The sequence below is a fragment of the Hakea prostrata genome, chromosome 7 (assembly GCF_041222555.1).
Source record: "Hakea prostrata isolate BN-2017 chromosome 7, UWA_Hpros_2, whole genome shotgun sequence".
Taxonomy (NCBI): Eukaryota; Viridiplantae; Streptophyta; class Magnoliopsida; order Proteales; family Proteaceae; genus Hakea; species Hakea prostrata.
In genome coordinates, this window is record NC_142606.1 from 5,341,593 (window position 1) to 5,361,005 (window position 19,413).

A 19,413-nucleotide genomic window follows, 5' to 3' on the forward strand; every position below is an offset into this window, starting at 1 on the left:
CTTTTTGTATTTTTCTTGTTAATTATAAAAATATGAAGTTTAAATTTGATTAGTTTAGATTCCTTATCAACCAGGACAATTTTCACATTAGAGTTTCAGCAGATATAATACATAGTCTCTTTCATCACAAGTCACAGCTTTTGTAGATCGCTTTCACTAACAAAAAGCCCGTGAAAACCATAAGGCACTCGTTGCGGCAACTTCACGGCGGCGACAACCTCCAACGACGGCGATTTTGCATCCATCACCAAAAACCTCGACTCGCCGGTGTTTTCGTCGTGCACGTACGTCACTAGAAACCCGTCATCCTCCGCTTCAACTCGGCAATTCCCTGGTTCTCTCGGCACAAAGAACGGTTCACCCCCGTAACACCGATCCCCAAACATCCGATATGCTACGGTACGCTCTTTGTGCTCCGAACCCGATACGTCCAACTTAACCACACCCGATATCTTCGGCATCGGATCTCCAATTGCCAGATACGCGTACCGGTTCTTCTTGCTCAAGAACCATGGATTAATGACTCCGAAATCCATATTCCTCGCCGACACAGGAAACCTTGTTACAATCCCGGTTTTCAGATCAATTCTCACCTTCTCCACTGATGCATGAACCAGATCAGTTCTTTCCAACGTGTGCTCTACTGATAATATATTGGGCGCGATCATCACTATAGCATCTTCCTCGTCCCAAGCGTTGATCGCGTGTATGATGTTAAAACCTGGCACATCAAACCACTTCATCTCGGATTCGTCTTTGGCGTACCGTGGGATCACCCCGATACGTGGCACCTTGCCCGGATCAGCCCCGACAGGTGACCCACCTCCGAATATCATATCCGTTGGGTTCATTCCAATCTGTATATCCGCGAAGATTGCATACTTCTTTGTGATCGCAAAGTCGTGAAGGAAGGATGGAGTTTTCATGGAGAAGATTGGCACGTCGGGTTGCTTTGACCCATCCGGATTGAACCGGAAGAAAGTTAGAAACGGAGGTACCGGACCGTATCGGAAACCAAATGTTTCGCCCGTGTCGAGGTCTACCTTTGGATGGGCTGTCATGCTCATGAAAAGCTCACCGTCGAAATCATGCCGTCCGATGGTATCGATGTCGCCGTCGGTTGTCAACCTGATGGAATATGGTAGATCGGATTCGCCGAGGGCGAATAAGCGTTTACCGAAGAGGGCGAGACTGGTGTTGGCAAGGCCAATGCCGTTGGCAGGGTTATACTCGCCGGAAATTACTCTCGCCGCCGAGAGAGCGCCGCGGGCGATGGTGGCGCTGAGGCCATTGAAGCCGGAGAATACGTTTGGAAAGACGGGGGATCCAGCGTTGCGCTCGACTTGGTATTTGTAAGTCTTTACGTAGCGACTGCAGAGGGTGGCGCGGCCGTTGGAGATTCGGAGTGAGTGCAGCATCCCGTCGCCGTCAAAAAGGTGGTAGGGCCCACGAGGGAGGTGTTGAGGGTTTGGACCATTACGTATGTAGGCGCCGTTGAGGCAGGAGGGGATGTGGCCTTCGACGATAGGGCAGTTGGTCGGAGGAAGCTCGTCCACGGGAGAGAAATTGTCGGCGAGTACGTGACGTGGATCGACGGAGTAGTGGAGTGGTGGGTCAACGAAGGTGTTGATGAAGTCGTCTAACGTGTTGAAGAGGGTGGTGCTTAGAGAAGGCTCTGCTCGTTTTCTTGTGGTGGTGATGGTTGGTCTTGTCACACTTGTGGTTGTAGTTGCTAGGGTGGTATGAGCTTTAGCGGAACCAAGTGGTGGTGCTTTTGGGTTAGAAGGTTTGTGGTGTTGGCGTCTGTCTTCTCCTGCTGGTGATGATGTCTTCTGCTGTGGCTTCTGATCTTCGATTCTAACAGAGGATACATGGAAGGTTGTTGTGGGTTTATTACTGGCAGGAGAAAGATGCTTAGGGTATTGAAGTGTAGAGAGAAATGAAGATGAGATGGAATCCATTCCTCTCTCTCTCTCTCTTTCTCTCTCCCCCCTTACTCTCAAGCAAGCAGTGAGCAACGGAGATTGGGGAATGAATGGCACTAGTTGAAGTTGTTATATAAGAAGCTTTGGTGGTGGCCGGGTAATAAATTCTAGCCTCTAATTTATGTGGTTTACTCGTTCCTGGAGTTGATATATATCTCTTCACATTATTGAGTTGCTTGTACGGTAAATATCCTTAAGTTGATCCAAATTTTATTCAGATCAGGCTCGGTTGGTCCCAAATGTCGCAGACAAGTCACAACAGGTGGTGACATGACACATTGTGATCCAGATGTTTTTTCTTTCTTTCTTTTTCATTGGGTGGGGAGCTTCACTTCAGTGTTGGGCAACTTTGTTGCAAACAGTTGAGATTCCAGGTCGGGGAAAAGACATAAAGTAAAACAGAAATAAAAAGAGCAAGAGAGAAAACACGATTTACTAATCATGCCTAATGAGAGCAGATGTATTTAATCCTTGCCTAATAATTTTTACCCTTCCATATATAATGTACATTTTTGGAAGAATCTAAACTCGAAAAATCCTGTGTATGAAGAAAATGACCACCAAAAATCTTCAGGAATCTAATCAGGTGGGTGCTTGACCCACTCCTTTCCCTTTCTTCTATACCCAGCAATTAATGGCTTTAAATACTTTGATTTGATTTGTCAAGATAATTGGATTTATGTCGACCTCAAACCGGTCCCTCCACTCTTACATTTCTTTCATATAGGATTTCTGGTTAACAATTATTCTTTTGATTCTCGTGACAGGTGTCACTAGCCAATTGGTGATCTTGTATTTCATAGAAGCTTTTATATTACATCGAAATTTCGGATTAGCAGCACAGTGCGCAGTAGTGAAGTCTAACCCCAAAATTAATTATTGTTAGCTGAAAAAAAATAAATAACAAATGCAACTAATCAAACTATCAGTACTTAACAAAATATCTTTCACATTGATGTGATATTAATATCTAATATATGTTTCAGAGTCTCATCGTTAACCATACAAGAGCCAGGGGAATGGAGAGAACTGTACGATATGAGAATTAGAGAGATTGTGACCATAACTGACAAGTTTTAGAGTAGAAATTAAATTATATTAGACATATGTGGCAAGTTAATCACCCAAAATTCAATAATATATTTTAACACTCCAAGAAAATAATGTATACATTAATATTATTACTAAAATACACTTCCGAGTAGATTGTACTCGCTTGCCTTGCTTTTGCAAATTTTTTTTGAAATCCAGGATGAAAATGTATGCAATTCTTGTGATGTTGGGGTGGAAGACAATATGCATGTTTTCTGAGACTGTGGTTTTGCTACGGATATATAGAATCAACTAGTCCACCCGATTCATTGAAATTCATTTTAAACTTGTGATCGAACCTCTTAGTATGAACTTAACGTTTGTGGAAAACTTTTAAATGATACAAAAATCTCTGTTTGTAGAACTCATCCAACGAATAGAGATTCTTTATAAATACAAAAATTGCTCCAATGGATTATTATTTTTATTTTTTTAGTAGATTCGAATGATTATTACCGTTCCCTCTCCCGAAGGAATGATCATTTTTTCCCACATGTCTAAATTTTGTTTTTATATAATTCAAGTCTCACTCCAATTCTAAACATAAATCCTACCCAATATTTCTAGGGCTTAAAAATTCTCAATCCAAATCCTATCAGGTTTTACAAACCCAATCTGCAATGATTTACCCTAATAGGACCAGGTAGGGTGGGATAAACCCTGATTTTATCTGGACCTTCTTCCTAGTCTTTATCCCTTTCGATGATACACCTACATGATGTTGCAAAGGCAAATGCTTTTAGTATTAGAACACCTACATGATGATACACCTACCGAACCTTGCGGGCAAATACCTACCCTTTTTTTCTTTTGGTAAGATGCTTTCCCAATGCCAACCCATGTTCCCTGTTTCTCTCAATAAAGAACTTTTGCAACCGAAAGGAAAAAGCTGGATGCTCTCTTAAGTATACCATTAAGTGTGTTTCCTAAAGAGGATAGTCAAATTTGGAGAGAGACAAGAAATGGGGTGTTTACTTCTAAATCAACATACCATATGCTTAAGAATCTGATGGATACCAATCTTGTGAGCAGGACAGCTGAGGTATGCAAAGAAACTTGGAGAAACATTTGGAGTTGTGATTCAGAACCAAAGGTGAGAAGTTTTATGTGGAGAGCATGTGCGGGCGGTGTCTCATCTGCTGAAAATTTGGTTTGTAGACAGATCAATATTGACCTCAGTTGCCAGTGTTGTGGTGGAGCCCTTGAATCTATTGATCACATTTTGTTTGAATGTGATTTTGCTAGAGAAGCGTGGCACGCCTCCCCGTTTGATTACCATCCCCCAAATGGACCAAAGCTCCATCGTTTTATTGAAAGCTGGAAATCTTTTAGTAAGGAGAAAAAGAGCTCTAAGGAGTTAGCAGGCTTGCCATCATACTTGTGCTGGAATATCTAGAAGGATAGAAACAGGTTTATGTTCGATGGGTCATCAATGCAGCCTAATTTGACGGCATGTAGAGCGGTGAAGGAATGTGAGACTTTCCTTCAGGCCAAACAACTCATCCTCACCTCAAGCCCAAGTGAAGTGGTCCAGAAGCAGAAAGTGGATCAAAGACCCAAGTGGAGGACACCAGTGGAACCTTATTTCAAGCTGAATTCAGATGCGAGCCTTAACTCTAATGGTTCAGGCATGGGGTTTATCATTAGAGCCCATACGGGAGAGGTTTGCCGTGCAGTTTTTGAACCAGTCCTGTTTGGTGATGTTTTGCCGAGGGAGCCTTAGCAATGAGAGAGGGTCTCATATTGGCCATTGGTGAAGGAATCGACTATATTGTTGCTGGGTCTGATAGCTTGGAACTCATAAATTCCATTATCGAGGTATGCCAGCAGCCGTAGTAGCAAGAGAGGTTGTATCGAACATTACCCAGTTGGGTATGTCCTTTGTGGATTGTAAGTTTTCTTATGTTCCCAGGTTAGGTAATAGTGTGGCTGACCGCCTGACTAGGAAGGCCACGTCTGTTCCGGGGAGGACGTTTTGGCCACTTTCCAATCCCTGATTCCTTGACTTAAGGGAATTAAGCCCAGTGTGTTGTTCCCGCCTTTCTCAATAGAAGTTTAATTACCAAAAAATATGTTAAAATGGCTGGTGGGACCAAGTGAAAATTATTACCGATACTCTTTTTCTTTTTTTGGTACTGGTACTTTTTTAATACTAGAAATTTAATGTCGTCCGCAAGGGTCAAACCCATGAAATTTTTTGGTACTGGTGTATAGGAGTTTACTACTAAACATTACAATAACATGGAATTTTTTTTGTACTTTTCTTGTTAATTATTAAAATGTGAAGTTAAAATCTGATTAGTTTAGATTCCTTGTCAACAATGACGATTTTTGCATTGGAGTTTCAGTGGATATAATACATAGTCTCTCTCATCACAAGTCACAATTTTCATAGATCACTTTCCCTAACAAAAAGCCCGTGAAAACCATATGGCACTCGTTGCGGCAACTTCACGGCGGCGACAATCTCCAGTGAAGGCGATTTTGCATCCATCACCAGAAACCTTGACTCCCCGGTGTTTTCGTCGTGCACGTATGTCACTAGAAACCTGTCATCCTCCGCTTCAACTCGGCAATTCCCTGGTTCTCTCGGCACAAAGAACGGTTCACCCCGTAACACCGATCCCCAAACATCCGACAAGCTACGGTACGCTCTTTGTGCTCCGAATCCGATACGTCCAACTTAACCACACCGGATATCTTTGGCATCGGATCTCCAATTGCCAGATACGCGTACCGGGTCTTCTTGCTCACGAACCATGGATTAATGACTCCGAAATCCATATTCCTCGCCGCCACAGGAAACTTTGTTACAATCCCGGTTTTCAGATTAATTCTCACCTTCTCCACTGATGCATGAATCAGATCAGTTCTTTCCAATGTGTGCTCTACTGATAATATATTGGGCGCAATCATCACTATAGCATCTTCCTGGTCCCAAGCGTTGATCGCGTGTATGATGTTGAAACCTGGCACATCAAACCACTTCATCTCGGATTCGTCTTTGGCGTAACGTGGGATCACCCCGATACGTGGCACCTTGCCCGGATCAGCCCCGACTGGTGACCGACCTCCGAATACCATATCCGTTGCGTTCATTCCAATCTGTGTATCCGCGAAGATTGCATACTTCTTTGTGAATTGTGATCGCAAAGTCGTGAAGGAAGGATGGAGTTTTCATGGAGAAGATTGGCACGTCGGGTTGCTTTGACCCATCCCACGAAATGGAGGTACCGGACCGTATCGGAAAGCAAATGTTTCGCCCGTGTCGAGGTCTACCTTTGGGTGGGCTGTCATGCTCATGCTCATGAAAAGCTCGCCGTCGAAATCATGCCGTTCGATGGTATCGATGTCGCCGTCGGTGGTCAACCTGAGGGAATATGGTAGATCAGATTCGCCGAGGGCGAGACTGGTGTTGGCAAGGCCAATGCCGTTGGCAGGGTTATACTCGCCGGAAATTACTCTCGCCGCCGAGAGAGCTTTTTAAATTAAAGCCGCCTAGTGGGTGCGAACCCAAGATTTCCCCTAGGGAAGTTGAGTCTTTAACCTCTTTAACATACTTTGGCTATGTATCTCTATAGTTTCCTTCAAGTTTATGAACGAAATGTTTAACTTTTTAACAAAAAAGAAAAAGAAAAAAATTTACTTTTAACGGAAATATCCTTTAGTTGATCCATATCTGATTTAGATCGGTTTCGGTTGGTCCCAAATGTCACAGACAAGTCACGAGAGGTGGTCACATGACCCATGGTGATCCACCTGCATTAATTTCCTTTCCTTTCCTTTTTTTCGTTGGATAGGGTGGGGAAGCTCGACTTTAGTGTTGGCTACTTATCTTCAAGAATCTGTGTGCTTGACCCACTCACTCCTTTCCCTTTCTTTCATATTTCCATACCCATCAATTAATGGGTTTAAATACTTTGATTTGACTTGTCAAGATAATTTGATTTAAGTCGACCTCAAACGGTTCCCTCCACTCTTACATTTCTTTCATATAGGATTTCTGGTTAACAATTAAACTTTTGATTCTCGTGGCAGGTGTCACTAGCCAATTGGTGATGTATTTCTTTTCCCATTCGATTCGTTGCTGTTGATCTTGTATTTCATATAAGCTTTCATTGTAGAGGTTGCTCTATTCATATATAAACCATCAAAGAAAAGAAATTAACAAGTTTCAGACACTTTTAATGTGGTAAGAAGACGTTATGAAAATTCATACTTACCAAATATGGCCTTGCAAAAGTGACCCTAATGAAAAATAAATACAGACATACGAATTTTTTATACGTATTTCATCTGTCTTTTGAGATTCAATGTATCCCCATGGTCTTGGTTGTTGCGCTACTAATATTGTTATGTATCAACTTTAATATGCATGTCTTCCGAGACTGTGGTTTTGCTACGGGTATATAGAATCAACTAGTCCACTCGAGTCATTGAAATTCATTTTAAACTTGTGATCGAACCTCTTAGTATGAACTTAACGTTTGTGGAAAAACTTCTAAATGGTATTCAGGATGGCCAGAGAAATTCGTTTGTATGATTTATTTTCTGTGTAACTGGAGGAATAAAGATGTGCATGATATCAATTATATCTAACCTGAAAATGGGAAGTTAATAATTGAGGATTACTTCACCACAGTAAGGGAAGCATGGGAATCCTGTAATGCAAAAATACAAAAACCACCAAATATTATAAAGAAGTATAATTGGTCTAAACCACAAAAGGGTTGATTTAAATGCAATACTGACGCCTCTTTTATCAAACAATGTCAAATTTCTCAAGTGGAAGGAGTTATTAGAGACCGTAATGAAGCTTTTCGAAGCAGGTTCATAAAAAATGTGCAATGTAATGAAGTTTAGAAGCTGAATTTTTGGCATTGAATGAAGGATTAGACATTGCTCAATATGGGCCGGGGCATGACCTATTGAAATGGAATCCGGCTCCTACCATGCTATCCTGCTTTTTCAATCTTATTCGAAGATTCAAGGAAAGTTTGAGAACATTATTAATGACATCCGTCAAATATTTATATCAAATGGACATGTCCGGTTCACCCACATTAGACAGGAAAGAAACCAAATAGTCGATTGATCCATTCCTCTGATTTTTGTGGTTTACTCGTTCCTGGAGTTAATATCTCTTTTCAATATTATTGAGTTGGTTGTAGAAGACATACCCTTAAGTTGATCCAAATCTTAGTTGGTCCCTACTATTCATAGACAAGTCAAAACAAGAGGTGACATGACACATGGTGATCGTGCTACTTTTTCTTCTTCCTCCTTTTGCATGGGGTGGGAGAGCTCGACTTCAGTGTTGCGCAACTGTGCTGCGAATGGTTGAGATTCGAGATCTCGACCGAAATTTCTCACTACATTCCGGTGGAAAAATCCAAATTTCTCAACCACTCTTGTTAATTTTTTTTTGCCGAATCTTACCAGTAGGGATCCATTCCCCCCAAGATCACGAGTTTTGGTATCAAAACATGTCCCGTTGCCTCAATATAGAACTCATCCTGCGAACAGAGTCACTCTAAATACAAAAATTGCTCCAGAGATTCTCTATAAATACAAAAATTGCTCCAATAGATTATTATTTTTATTTTTTTAGTAGATTCCAATGGATTATTACCGTTTGTTGTAAATATGTTTAAAACTTTATATAAATATTTTATTTATTTTAATTGTGTCTTTTATCCATGGATTTATTTAGTCCCACATCGGGTGGAGAGGATCTGATTATATGGTTTTTATTTAATAAGAGCCCAAGTATTATTAATTTACTTGATACCCTATAGTGACCCTATATATATATATATACTTGGGACTTGATCCGGAAGGCCTAGTTTGTCATGGGCCCTATTCGGAAAGCCCACTCACTGGGTGAATACGTGGAGATGCCATTTGAGTGTCACTCTCCTGTAGGGAGGTCAGCTGAAGGTACCTTGCTGAAGAGAGTTGAGCTAAAAGGTACCCTCACAGCCTTACCCTTTCACCCACAGCCTTTGGGACTCTATATTTACTCTATTTTGTGCTTATTCTTGACACACAGAATTCCTCCTCCTCTTTCTCTCTCACTTTGGGGTGAAGACACTTTTAACACTTTTAGAACCCGTATTGCACTCTATATTTACTCTATTTTGTGCTTATTCTTGATACAGAATTCCTCCTCCTTTTTCTCTCTCACTTTGGGGTGAAGACACTTTTAACACTTTTAGAACCCGTATTGCACGAAATGGATACTTACATTTGCATAAAAAAACAAAGGAGAAAAAAAAACAAAAAACAAAAATAAAAAGAGCAAGAGAGGAAACACGATTTGCTAATCGTGCCAAATGAGAACACACGTATGTAGTCCTTGCCTAGTAATTTGTGCTCTTCCATAATGTACATATTTTGGAGAATCGAAACTCCAAAAATCCTGTGTCTGAGGAAAATGACAACCAATTCAAAAATCTGAGATACTTATCTTCAGGAATCTGGGTGCTTGATCCACTCCTTTCCATGTGTCCGATACCCATCAATTAACGGCTTTAAGTACTTTGATCTGACTTGTAAGGATAATTGGATTTATGTCGACCTCAATCTAGTCAACGAACGAAAGTTCATTGAAGTTCGGCCTTTCGATGGTGGTCGAAATCAACGAATCGGTGAAAACTCGGCGATTAATTTTTGATATTTCAATGCAAATCCCATACTGTGATTTATAGCTTTTGTGAATTGTTATTAATTTTTTTAAAAATGTATCCGTGTAGTGTGCTCAGTGCTTCAGCGATGTGTCATGAAAGCTTTAAAAGTTAAAAGAAAATGGTAAAGGTTAACAGTTGTATTCACATAAGGACAAAAATGAGTTTTCATAAAACCCGATCCACTCTTATTCCAAAAATGTGCACAGTGCACTCTTTGTCACTTCATTCAACAAATGGGTTTGGTGCATTCTTCTTCTCCGGCGATTTAGCCATTGTGCACTCTACTTCATTCTACCAACGACTGTTACCATTGAAGATGCAGGCAATGAGTCGGTGACACAGCAAGGATCTTTGAGCAGCGGAGGTAAGACAGAAGACCCTAGTAAGCACTCCAACAACCGCACCCTCACCTGCAAAGAGCAGCGGCGAAGCTGCCTCCGGCGGTGAAGGCACCTCTGTATTGACTAAGGCTGAGCAAACATAGTGTATTGCTAATAATCAAGTAGGGAACGAAAAGTCGTATGCAACATTGGATTATGCGTGCGGTGAGGGACAACCGGAGGGGCGATTGTAGCAGTATTTTCTCAAGATATTGCCAAAGTATTGCCAGTTTGGCGAGATATCGCCGATTTCTCGCAGATTTCGGTTTCGGGGCCCTTTTCGGTTCGCCCCTTACCGAAATCCCGGAATTTCGGCGATAAAATGTTCCATGAGTCCCTTCACGCTTACATTTCTTTCATAATCCATATCACTTTTATAGGATTTCTAGTTAACAATTATTCTTTTGATTCTCGTGGCAGGTGTCACTAGCCAATTGGTTATGTATTTCTTTTCCCATTCGTTGCTGTTGATCTTGTATTTCATATATGCTTTCATTGTAGATGTTGGTCTATTCATATATAAGTCATCAAAGAAAAGAAATTAACAAGTTTCAGACTCTTTTAATGGGGTAAGACGTTATGAAAATTCATACAAACTAAATATGGTCTTGCAAAAGTGACCTTAATGAAAAATAAATTACAAGCATATGGATTTTTTACACGTATTCATCTGTCTTTTGAGATTCAATGTATCTCCAATGGTTTTGATTGTTGCGCTATTGATATCGTTATGTATCAACTATGTAAGTGTCAAAATTTCGAGTTAGCAACACAGTGCGCATTAAATGTACAGAAGTTGAACCCCAAATTTAATTATTGTTAGCCGATAAAGAAATGAAGAACAAATGGCAACTAATTAGACTATCAATATTTAACAATATATCTTTTACATTGATGTGATATTAATACCTAATATATGTTTCAGGGTCTATTTGTTAACCATACAAGCGCAAGGGGAAAAGAGAGATAGTGACCATTAAAGTAGAAATTAAATTAGAATAGACACGCGGCAAGTTAATCACCCAAAATTCAATAATACATTTTAACACTCCAAGAAAATCATGTATACATTAATGTTATTACTAAAATACACTCTCGAGTAGATTGTGCTTGTTTGCCTGACTTGCAAACAAAGATCGCCTCTTAACAAAAGCTTGCAAAAAATATTTGAAACTCCAAGATGAAAATGTATGCAATTTTTGTAATGCTGGGGTGGAAGACAATATACATGTCTTTCGAGACTGTGGTTTTGCTATGGTATATGGAATCATCTAGTCCAGCCGACTTGTCGAAATTCATTTTATTCTTGTGATCGAACCTTTTGATATGAACTTAACAAATTTGGAAAAACTTCTAAATGGTATTCAAGATGGCCAGAGAAATTTGTCTGTAATTTATTTTCTGTAGAACTGAAGGAATAAAAATGTGCCTAATATAGATTATGTTCGACTTGAAAATGGAAAGTTAATAATTGAAGAGAGTAATTCTATATTTTTTTGGTTTTCAATCGCCTGGCAAATGAAATTATTGCTTTTGAATCTCAAGGATAAATTAACAAGGAGATTACTCCAAAGAGGATATAAAACGAAGATACAGGAGACTAAGGATCCATTTCTAACCTAAATCAAGCGATGACAATCGAAAACCCTAACCGCTGCCTTTCCTCTCTTCACCTCAGTAGATCCTAGAATAGAAAACGACTTTATTTATTAATCTTCGATTTGATCCAACTGAGTCGATCCAGCAATTACCGTGTTTTGATTAATTACAGTTTCTGTAGGTCACTTTCCCTAAGGAAGAGCCCGTGGAATCCGTAGGGTACCCTATGTGGCAATTTCACGGTGGCAACGATCTCCAACGATGGTGACGTGGCATCCATGACCAAAAATCTTGACTCTCCAACGTTCTCATCATGCACGTACGTCATCAAATACCCATCATCTTCTGCTGCCACGTGGCTATTCCCATGCTCATCCCTTGCCACGAAAAAGGGTTCCCCTCCGTAACACCCCTTCCCAAACATCCGACACGCTACAATAGCCTCTTCATCCCCCATAACCGATAAATCTAGTTTCACCACACCCGATAACTTCAACATCTCCGACCCGTTCCTCTCTCCAACTGCCAAATACGCATACCGGGTCTTCCTCCCTACGTACCTCGGATTTATAACTCCAAAATCCAAAAACTGATCCGATACACGGAACCTCGTAACGGTCCCGGTTTTTAGATCAATCCTTACTTTCTCCACCGATGCGTGTAGTAGTCTCAGATCCAACATGTGTTCCACTGGTGTTATATCGGGCGCGATCATCACGATCACATCCTCCTCCTCCTCTTCATCCCAAGCGTTGATCACGTGGAAAACGTTGAATCCCGGTACCTCAAACCACCTCATCTCGGTGTCGTTCTCTGCGTATCGGGGGATCACTCCAATACGGGGCACCTTACCCATAACAGGTCCAATTAATGACCCGCCTCCGAATAGGTTTAAACCTATCTGTATATCGGGGAAGACTGCGTACTTCTTCGTGATGGCGAAGTCGTGAGGGAACGACGGTCGGCTCACGGAGAAAATTGGCACGTCGGGTTGCTTTGATCCATCTAGGTTGAACCGGAAGAAGGTAAGACACGGAGGTCCCACTCCGTACCGGAACGCGAAGGTCTCACCCGTGTCGGGGTCTGTTTTCGGGTGGGCCGTCATCCTCATGCAGAGTTTTCCGTCGAAATCTTGTCGTCGGACTGTCTCGATATCGCCGTCGGTGGTTAACTTGACGGAATATGTTAGATCCGATTCGCAGAGGGCGAATAGCTGATTTCCAAATAAGGCAAGACTGGTGTTAGCAACCCCGATACCGTTGTCAAGGTTGAACTCTCCAGCGACTACTCTTGCAGCAAAGAGAAAAACCCTAGCGAGAGTGGCGGTGATGCCATGGAAGCTTGAGAACGCGTTAGGAAGGATTGGGTAGCCAGCTTCGTGTTCGACGTTATATTTATGAGTCTTGACGTAGCGGCTGCAGAGGGTGGCGCGGCCGTCGGAGATTCGTAGTGAGTGGAGCATTCCGTCGCCGTCAAAAGGGTGGTAAGCACCACGAGGGAGGTACTGAGGGTTTGGACCGTTACGTATGTAGGCGCCATTAAGGCAAGTAGGAAGGTGGCCATCGATGATAGGGCAGTTAGTCGGAGGAAGCTCGTCGACGGGAAAGAAATTGCCTGCGAGAGCATGTTGTGGGTCTAAGGAAGGAGGACGGTGAGGACGGTCGATGAAGTTGGTGATGAACTCATCTAATGTGTTGAAGAGGTTTGTGAGAAAGGATTGCACCGGTCGTCTTGTTATGGTTTTGGTGGAATTAAATAGTGGTTTAATCTTCAGGGTTTTCTGCTCTCCGATCATTGATGAGGAGAAATAGAAGGTGGTAGGAGATGAAGTGATAGTTAAGGGTTTATTGCCGAAAGAGGAGAGGAGCTTTGGGATCGGAAGTGCAGAGAGAAACGACGATGAGAACGTATCCATTATTACTCTCTCGATCTGTCAAACCCATATTGAGAGAGAGAGAGGCAATGATCGATAAGGAATTATATACTAGATGAGCTGGGGCATTTTATGACTGTGTAGTAGACCTGGAGTGTTGGGAAAAAATAAAAAACTAAGAACTTTGAATTGTGCACGTGGACCCAAAAATTGACTCGGTGGAAGAAAAGACAAAAAGAAACTTACACGTTGCGAAGTATATATATATATTAATCTATATTTTCTATATAGGCTGTTTATACGATAATCTAAAATTTTATTTCTCTTATAAATATAATTAAGGTTAATTATATTGACACTTTAAAGTGGAGGCCTTAAATACTGATATCTTACTTTATATTTGAAAAACAGATACTTAAAATTGAATTTTCAATGAATACATTAATTTAATTGTTATTAAAAATCATTAAATTTCTTTATTTTTTAATAAAAATATTTTTAAAATAAAAAAAAATAGATGTTCAACATTTTAAGGGCATATAATTATATTCTTATATAATAAATTATATCAAAACTTATTTTAATTTATTATATAAACCCCAATACATATTACATCGGATACCCGATGTCACACTGATGCGATGTTTATGAATTAAGAATCATTAAATGAGGAGATGTGGCAGACAGATTAGGGCAAAAGATGCAATAATTAGGGCTTTATCACACGTGTCCCACGTGATCCATTGTAATTTGTTGGAATTCTAAAGTTTCAACGACATAACTATTAACACATTTGTTTCTTAGGGGTGGTGGTAGGGTGTGACTTTGTAATCTAAACCGTTAAAATTGAACCGCAACGACCATTCTACATCAAACTGTCTCGAAGCGAACATTAATAGGGGTGGCGGAAACCGCACCAACCCAAAATTGAACTCAACCCGTTATAGTTCGTTTTATAAGTCATTTTTATAATTTTACATTAAATAGTATTTGAATCATTATATTACCACTAGGTAATCGGTATAGATAAATTAAAAAAATTATGCATGAATTCAACGAATAAATAGTCATTTTACTACTTAATATATAGGTTCTTGATTTCTATAGGATGTGTGGATTTTTTTAATGAAAATTTATCAATAGCAACTTTGCTTTTTATAGAATTTTGATTTTTGTTGTAAGATGTTCAGTTATTTATTTATTTTTATTTTTGTTGTACACCATAAACCGTTAGGTTTAGATGTCTTGTATTCTGTGGGTCCATGTAATTATGATTTGAATGTATTTGTAATTGAAACAGGGTTTGGGTCAATTATTAATACTAAGATAAAATTGTAATTACATTGGGATTAGAGTTTTAGGTTTCCATATAAATAGTCATTGTGGGATAACCTATATGTATCAATCCCTGTAGGGAATTGAGGAACCTATCCTGAGGATAAGGATTGGGGGCAAGTAAAAAGTAGCACTTTGTGGGTGTGAGAGTTGTGTGTAGTTTCTTGGAAATAGTGAAACTCCTTTTATCTCTGGTGGACGTAGGCAGAATTTTGTCGAACTACGTTAAATTCTCATTGTGTGATTTGCTTGTGTTCTTTTCTATTCGTGGTTGTGCATTCATTATTTCTAACAAGTGGTATCATCCGTGATTTGAGCTAATAGTTGTGCATCTGTTACTCCTTGCTCTATTCAGTGAGTACCGTATGCATCAGCAGTGGGGAGTCTGATATTTGCTATGATATGTACAAGACCAGACATTGCCCATGTGGTGCGAGTGATTAGTCGTCACATGGCGAATCCAGGACTAGAGCATTGGATTACTGTGAAGAGGATCGTAAGATATGTTAAAGGAACCTTGGATGCTGCTCTATGTTATGGAGGATCCGAATTTACTGTCAGAGGATATGTTGATTCTGATTTTACAGGTGATCTTATTAAAAGGAGATCCACTGCCGGCTATGTGTTTACAATTGCAGGTGGAGCTGTGAGTTGGGTATCTAAACTATAGACAGTTATAGCACTGTCTACAACAGAAGCTAAGTATATGACAGCTAAACAAGCTCGTAAAGAAGCAATCTGGATAAGAAGATTCATGGAAGAACTTGGGCACAAACATGAGAAGATTCTCTTGTATTGTGACAGTCAGAGTGCCTTGCACATTGCAAGGAATCCAGCTTTTCATTCCAGAACAAAACACATAGAAGTACAATATCATTTTGTTCGTGAAGTGGCGGAAGACGGAAGGGTGGATATTCAGAAAATCCACACGAAAGAGAACCTAGCAGATGCACTGACAAAGGCAATCAACACTGACAAGTTCATTTGGTGCAGATCCTTGTATGGCTTGACAGACGTAGACAGCATAGTGGTGGCAAGATAGAAAATGGTATGGAGAAAATTTGAGCTTGTTGAAAGTCTTAGTCTAACATCTAGTGAAAGTGGGAGTTGGTTGAGAGTTTTAGTCCCAGTTCAAGTGGGAGTTTGTTGAAAGTTTTATTCCTAGTTCGTGTAGATGTGGGAAAAGGTGGGACTGGGAGAGGCTATAAAATGATGCCTCCCCCTCTACATATAATTCATTCCAAAATCTTTCCTCTTTAATACTTATTTATCTATAATGAAGTTTTCTCTCTTGTCCGTGGTTTTTTCCCTGTTTTCCACATAAATTCTTGTGTTATTCTTTTCTCTTATTTGCTGATTGCTCTATTCGGTGGGTTTTTCATACCCGAGTCTAAACTATTTGCCCAAATCGTTATTTAGCCCGAACCCAAACCGCACTAAATCGAAACCATTATTTTACTAATAGGCCGTGTTTGGGCTAGGTGTTTTTCAACCGAAAACCGCCCCAAACCGCACCATTAACACCATAGGTGGTGTGATGTTGTGGGGTTGTTAAAGCTAGATATTCTGTGCACCTGTAAGGTGATAAAAGTAATTTTTCTCCATTTCTTCTTCATATGACCAATATAAACTTGCTACATTTTGTAAGATCAATAATTTTTTTTAATCAAGCAACATTTATTTTAAAAGCAAATGGTTACAAACCATACTCATCTTTTTATCTTAATTGCGTGGTAATGAAAACTTCTTATACAGAGAAAGAATGATGAAAGAACCTAAGTTCAAATGAATTCCCGTCCGTTAATATTTGTTGTCCTACTCATCTTCCCCCTCTCCCCTTCTCCATTTCATCCGTATTGGACTCAATTCTTATGATTGAATTATAAAAAGAATCGTAAATTTTGAATGTATGCAAATTTTACATATCCACAAGCTTGGATATGTATTATCTACCAATCTCATGTCTAGTTGGGAGGTAGTATCTCCCACATCCTTGTGTAAATGTTCCCTGTAATATCATGTTGTTTCTATCAACAATAAAGAATTGCAAATTTTGGTTATTTCATTTCCGATCTCAACTGAAGGAGGCGGCCATACAGACAATGTCAGTGACTAAATGAAAAACTTTCCAGCTGGATTGTGACGATGGAATAGTGACGAAAGGCACTAGAGCTTGGTTATCACTCTCAACATGGATGTGCGAGATGTTAAAAATATGGCTAATAAAATGCCTTTGCAAATTGTATGGGCTTCAATTACTAAAGACTATTGCCACCCGACGACGCCTTGTCTAAAAGCAAAAATCACCCAAAATATTTGAAACTCCATGATGAAGATGTATGCAATTTTTGTGATGCTGGGGTGGAAGACAATTCGCATTTCTTCTGAGAAGTGGTTTTGCTATGGGTATATAGAATCAACTAGTCCACCCGATTCATTGAAATTCATTTTAAACTTGTGATCGAACCTCTTAGTATGAACTTAACATTTGTGGAAAATTTTCTAAATGGTATTCAGAATGGCCAGAGAAATTCGTCTGTGTGATTTATTTTCTGTGGAATTGAAAGAATAAAGATGTGTATGATATCGATTATATCCGACCTACAAATGAGAAGTTAATAATTACTTTACCACATTAAAGGAAACATGGGAATTCTGCAATGCGAAAATACAAAAACCACCAAATATTAAAAAAAAAAGTATAATTGGTCTAAACCACAAAAGGGTTAGTTTAAATGCAATACCGACACCTCTCTTATCAAACAATGTCAAATTTCTCAAGTGGGAAGAGTTATTAGAGGCCATAATGGATATTTTGGAGGCAGATTCATAAAAAAAAAAAGTGCAATATAATGAAGATTTAGAAGTTGAATTTTTGGCATTGATGAAAGATTGAACATTGCTCTCAATATGAGGGCATAACCTATTGAAATGGAATCCGACTCCGACCAGGCTATCTTGTTTTTTCATCCTTATTCGAAGATTCAAGCAAAGTTTGGGAACATTAATAATGATATCCGTCAAAGATTTTTATTAAATGGACATGTCCGGTTCACCCACATTAGACGAAAAGGAAACCAAATAGTCAATTGGTGTTCAAGGATGTTATGTGATGAAAGGGAAATCATAATAATCTTACAAAATTCATCTATGAAATTAGAAGAACTTCTTTAAATTGATATGTTGGCTGGACCAAATTATTATTATTATTATTTTCTTCTGAGTACTACATGATCCCGTAATTTCTACAAAAAATAAAAAATAAAAATTGAATGTTTTTTTCAATACGAAATAATCTTGTAAATCAACCAATAAATAAAATAATTTTTTTTCAAAGAAAGCGAACCTCATACCTAAATAATATCACAAGTTTTGTTTGCTATTACTATTATTATTTACTCTTACTGATTCTAGTTGGGTCTTGTTTACCAAAAATAAAAAGAAAAAATTTTGTACCTTGTCCATCCCATGGTTCAGTATAGGGGCTTATTTTAGATTTATAAGAAAATTTTGTTCATAAAATGTAGAGTTTTTATCATTTTGTCCACTAAAACTTTTTCAATTTTTTTACAGAACTTCTTTTAATTTTTGAAAATAAAAAAAAAAAAAAACTCCCTATTCTTTAAACCCAGAAAAACACCATCGGAGCAAAAAAAAAATCTTTAAGCTTCGGTCTCTACTTCAATTCTGATGGACTATGGCGAGGATTGGATATGTCTATCACTGTCACCATCTAATAACCGTGTTAATCTCCATGCCTCCATATACCTCATGAATCCAGGCTATCCAGCCACTTGAGAACTAAAGAAACTCCGATATTTTTCAGAAGATCATGCAATGCGTTTTAAAACTTGCACTTCGGTCGGATTAGGGTTTGAACCCACAAGCAAATACTATAAGGTGGGTTTGCGGTTTGGGTTGTGAAATCAAAGTCACAAAGGAAAGAAATCTGATCTTGGTGGTTTAGTTTCAATGGTTGTTCCAAGCGCAGCAATATTAGATTGATTAAGCAATTAAGTAACTAATTAAGATTCAAAAAATGAAAAACAATTAACGGGATTAGAATGAGAAACAGTAGGATCAAACCATATGATGGATGGGGTGTGGTGGTTGATGGTTGCCAGCAGATAGAGGGGAAGGTGGTGGTTACCGGCGTGGGGTTGCCGGTAGAGAGCAACGAATCAAGTGATCAGGGACTCCTTTCGTAAATTTGAAAAAAAAAAATGATATTTTGTAAAATTAAAATATATATATATATATATATATATATATATATATATATATATATATATATATATATATATATATATATATTTTTCCATCACTCCTTTCATCCTACCAAAATTTATTAATAGTGCGTTAATGCCCACAAACTGGATTAATTAAAGCATCCAGCCCATTAAACATAATTAGGAGTTTATAAACGACTTTATTTAATCTTGTTTTTTATCCTACAATTA

The 19,413-nt window shown here is 39.1% G+C and overlaps 3 pseudogenes; all 3 read right to left on the reverse strand.

Annotated features, from left to right (window-relative positions):
• LOC149009255 (putative carotenoid cleavage dioxygenase 4, chloroplastic pseudogene) lies at window positions 1-2,031 on the reverse strand (annotated as a pseudogene).
• Window positions 2,032-5,466: 3,435 nt separating this feature from the next.
• On the reverse strand, window positions 5,467-6,826 carry LOC149009256 (putative carotenoid cleavage dioxygenase 4, chloroplastic pseudogene; annotated as a pseudogene).
• Window positions 6,827-11,911: 5,085 nt separating this feature from the next.
• Window positions 11,912-13,660, reverse strand: LOC149009257 (putative carotenoid cleavage dioxygenase 4, chloroplastic pseudogene; annotated as a pseudogene).
• Between the last annotated feature and the right edge of the window lie 5,753 nt (window positions 13,661-19,413).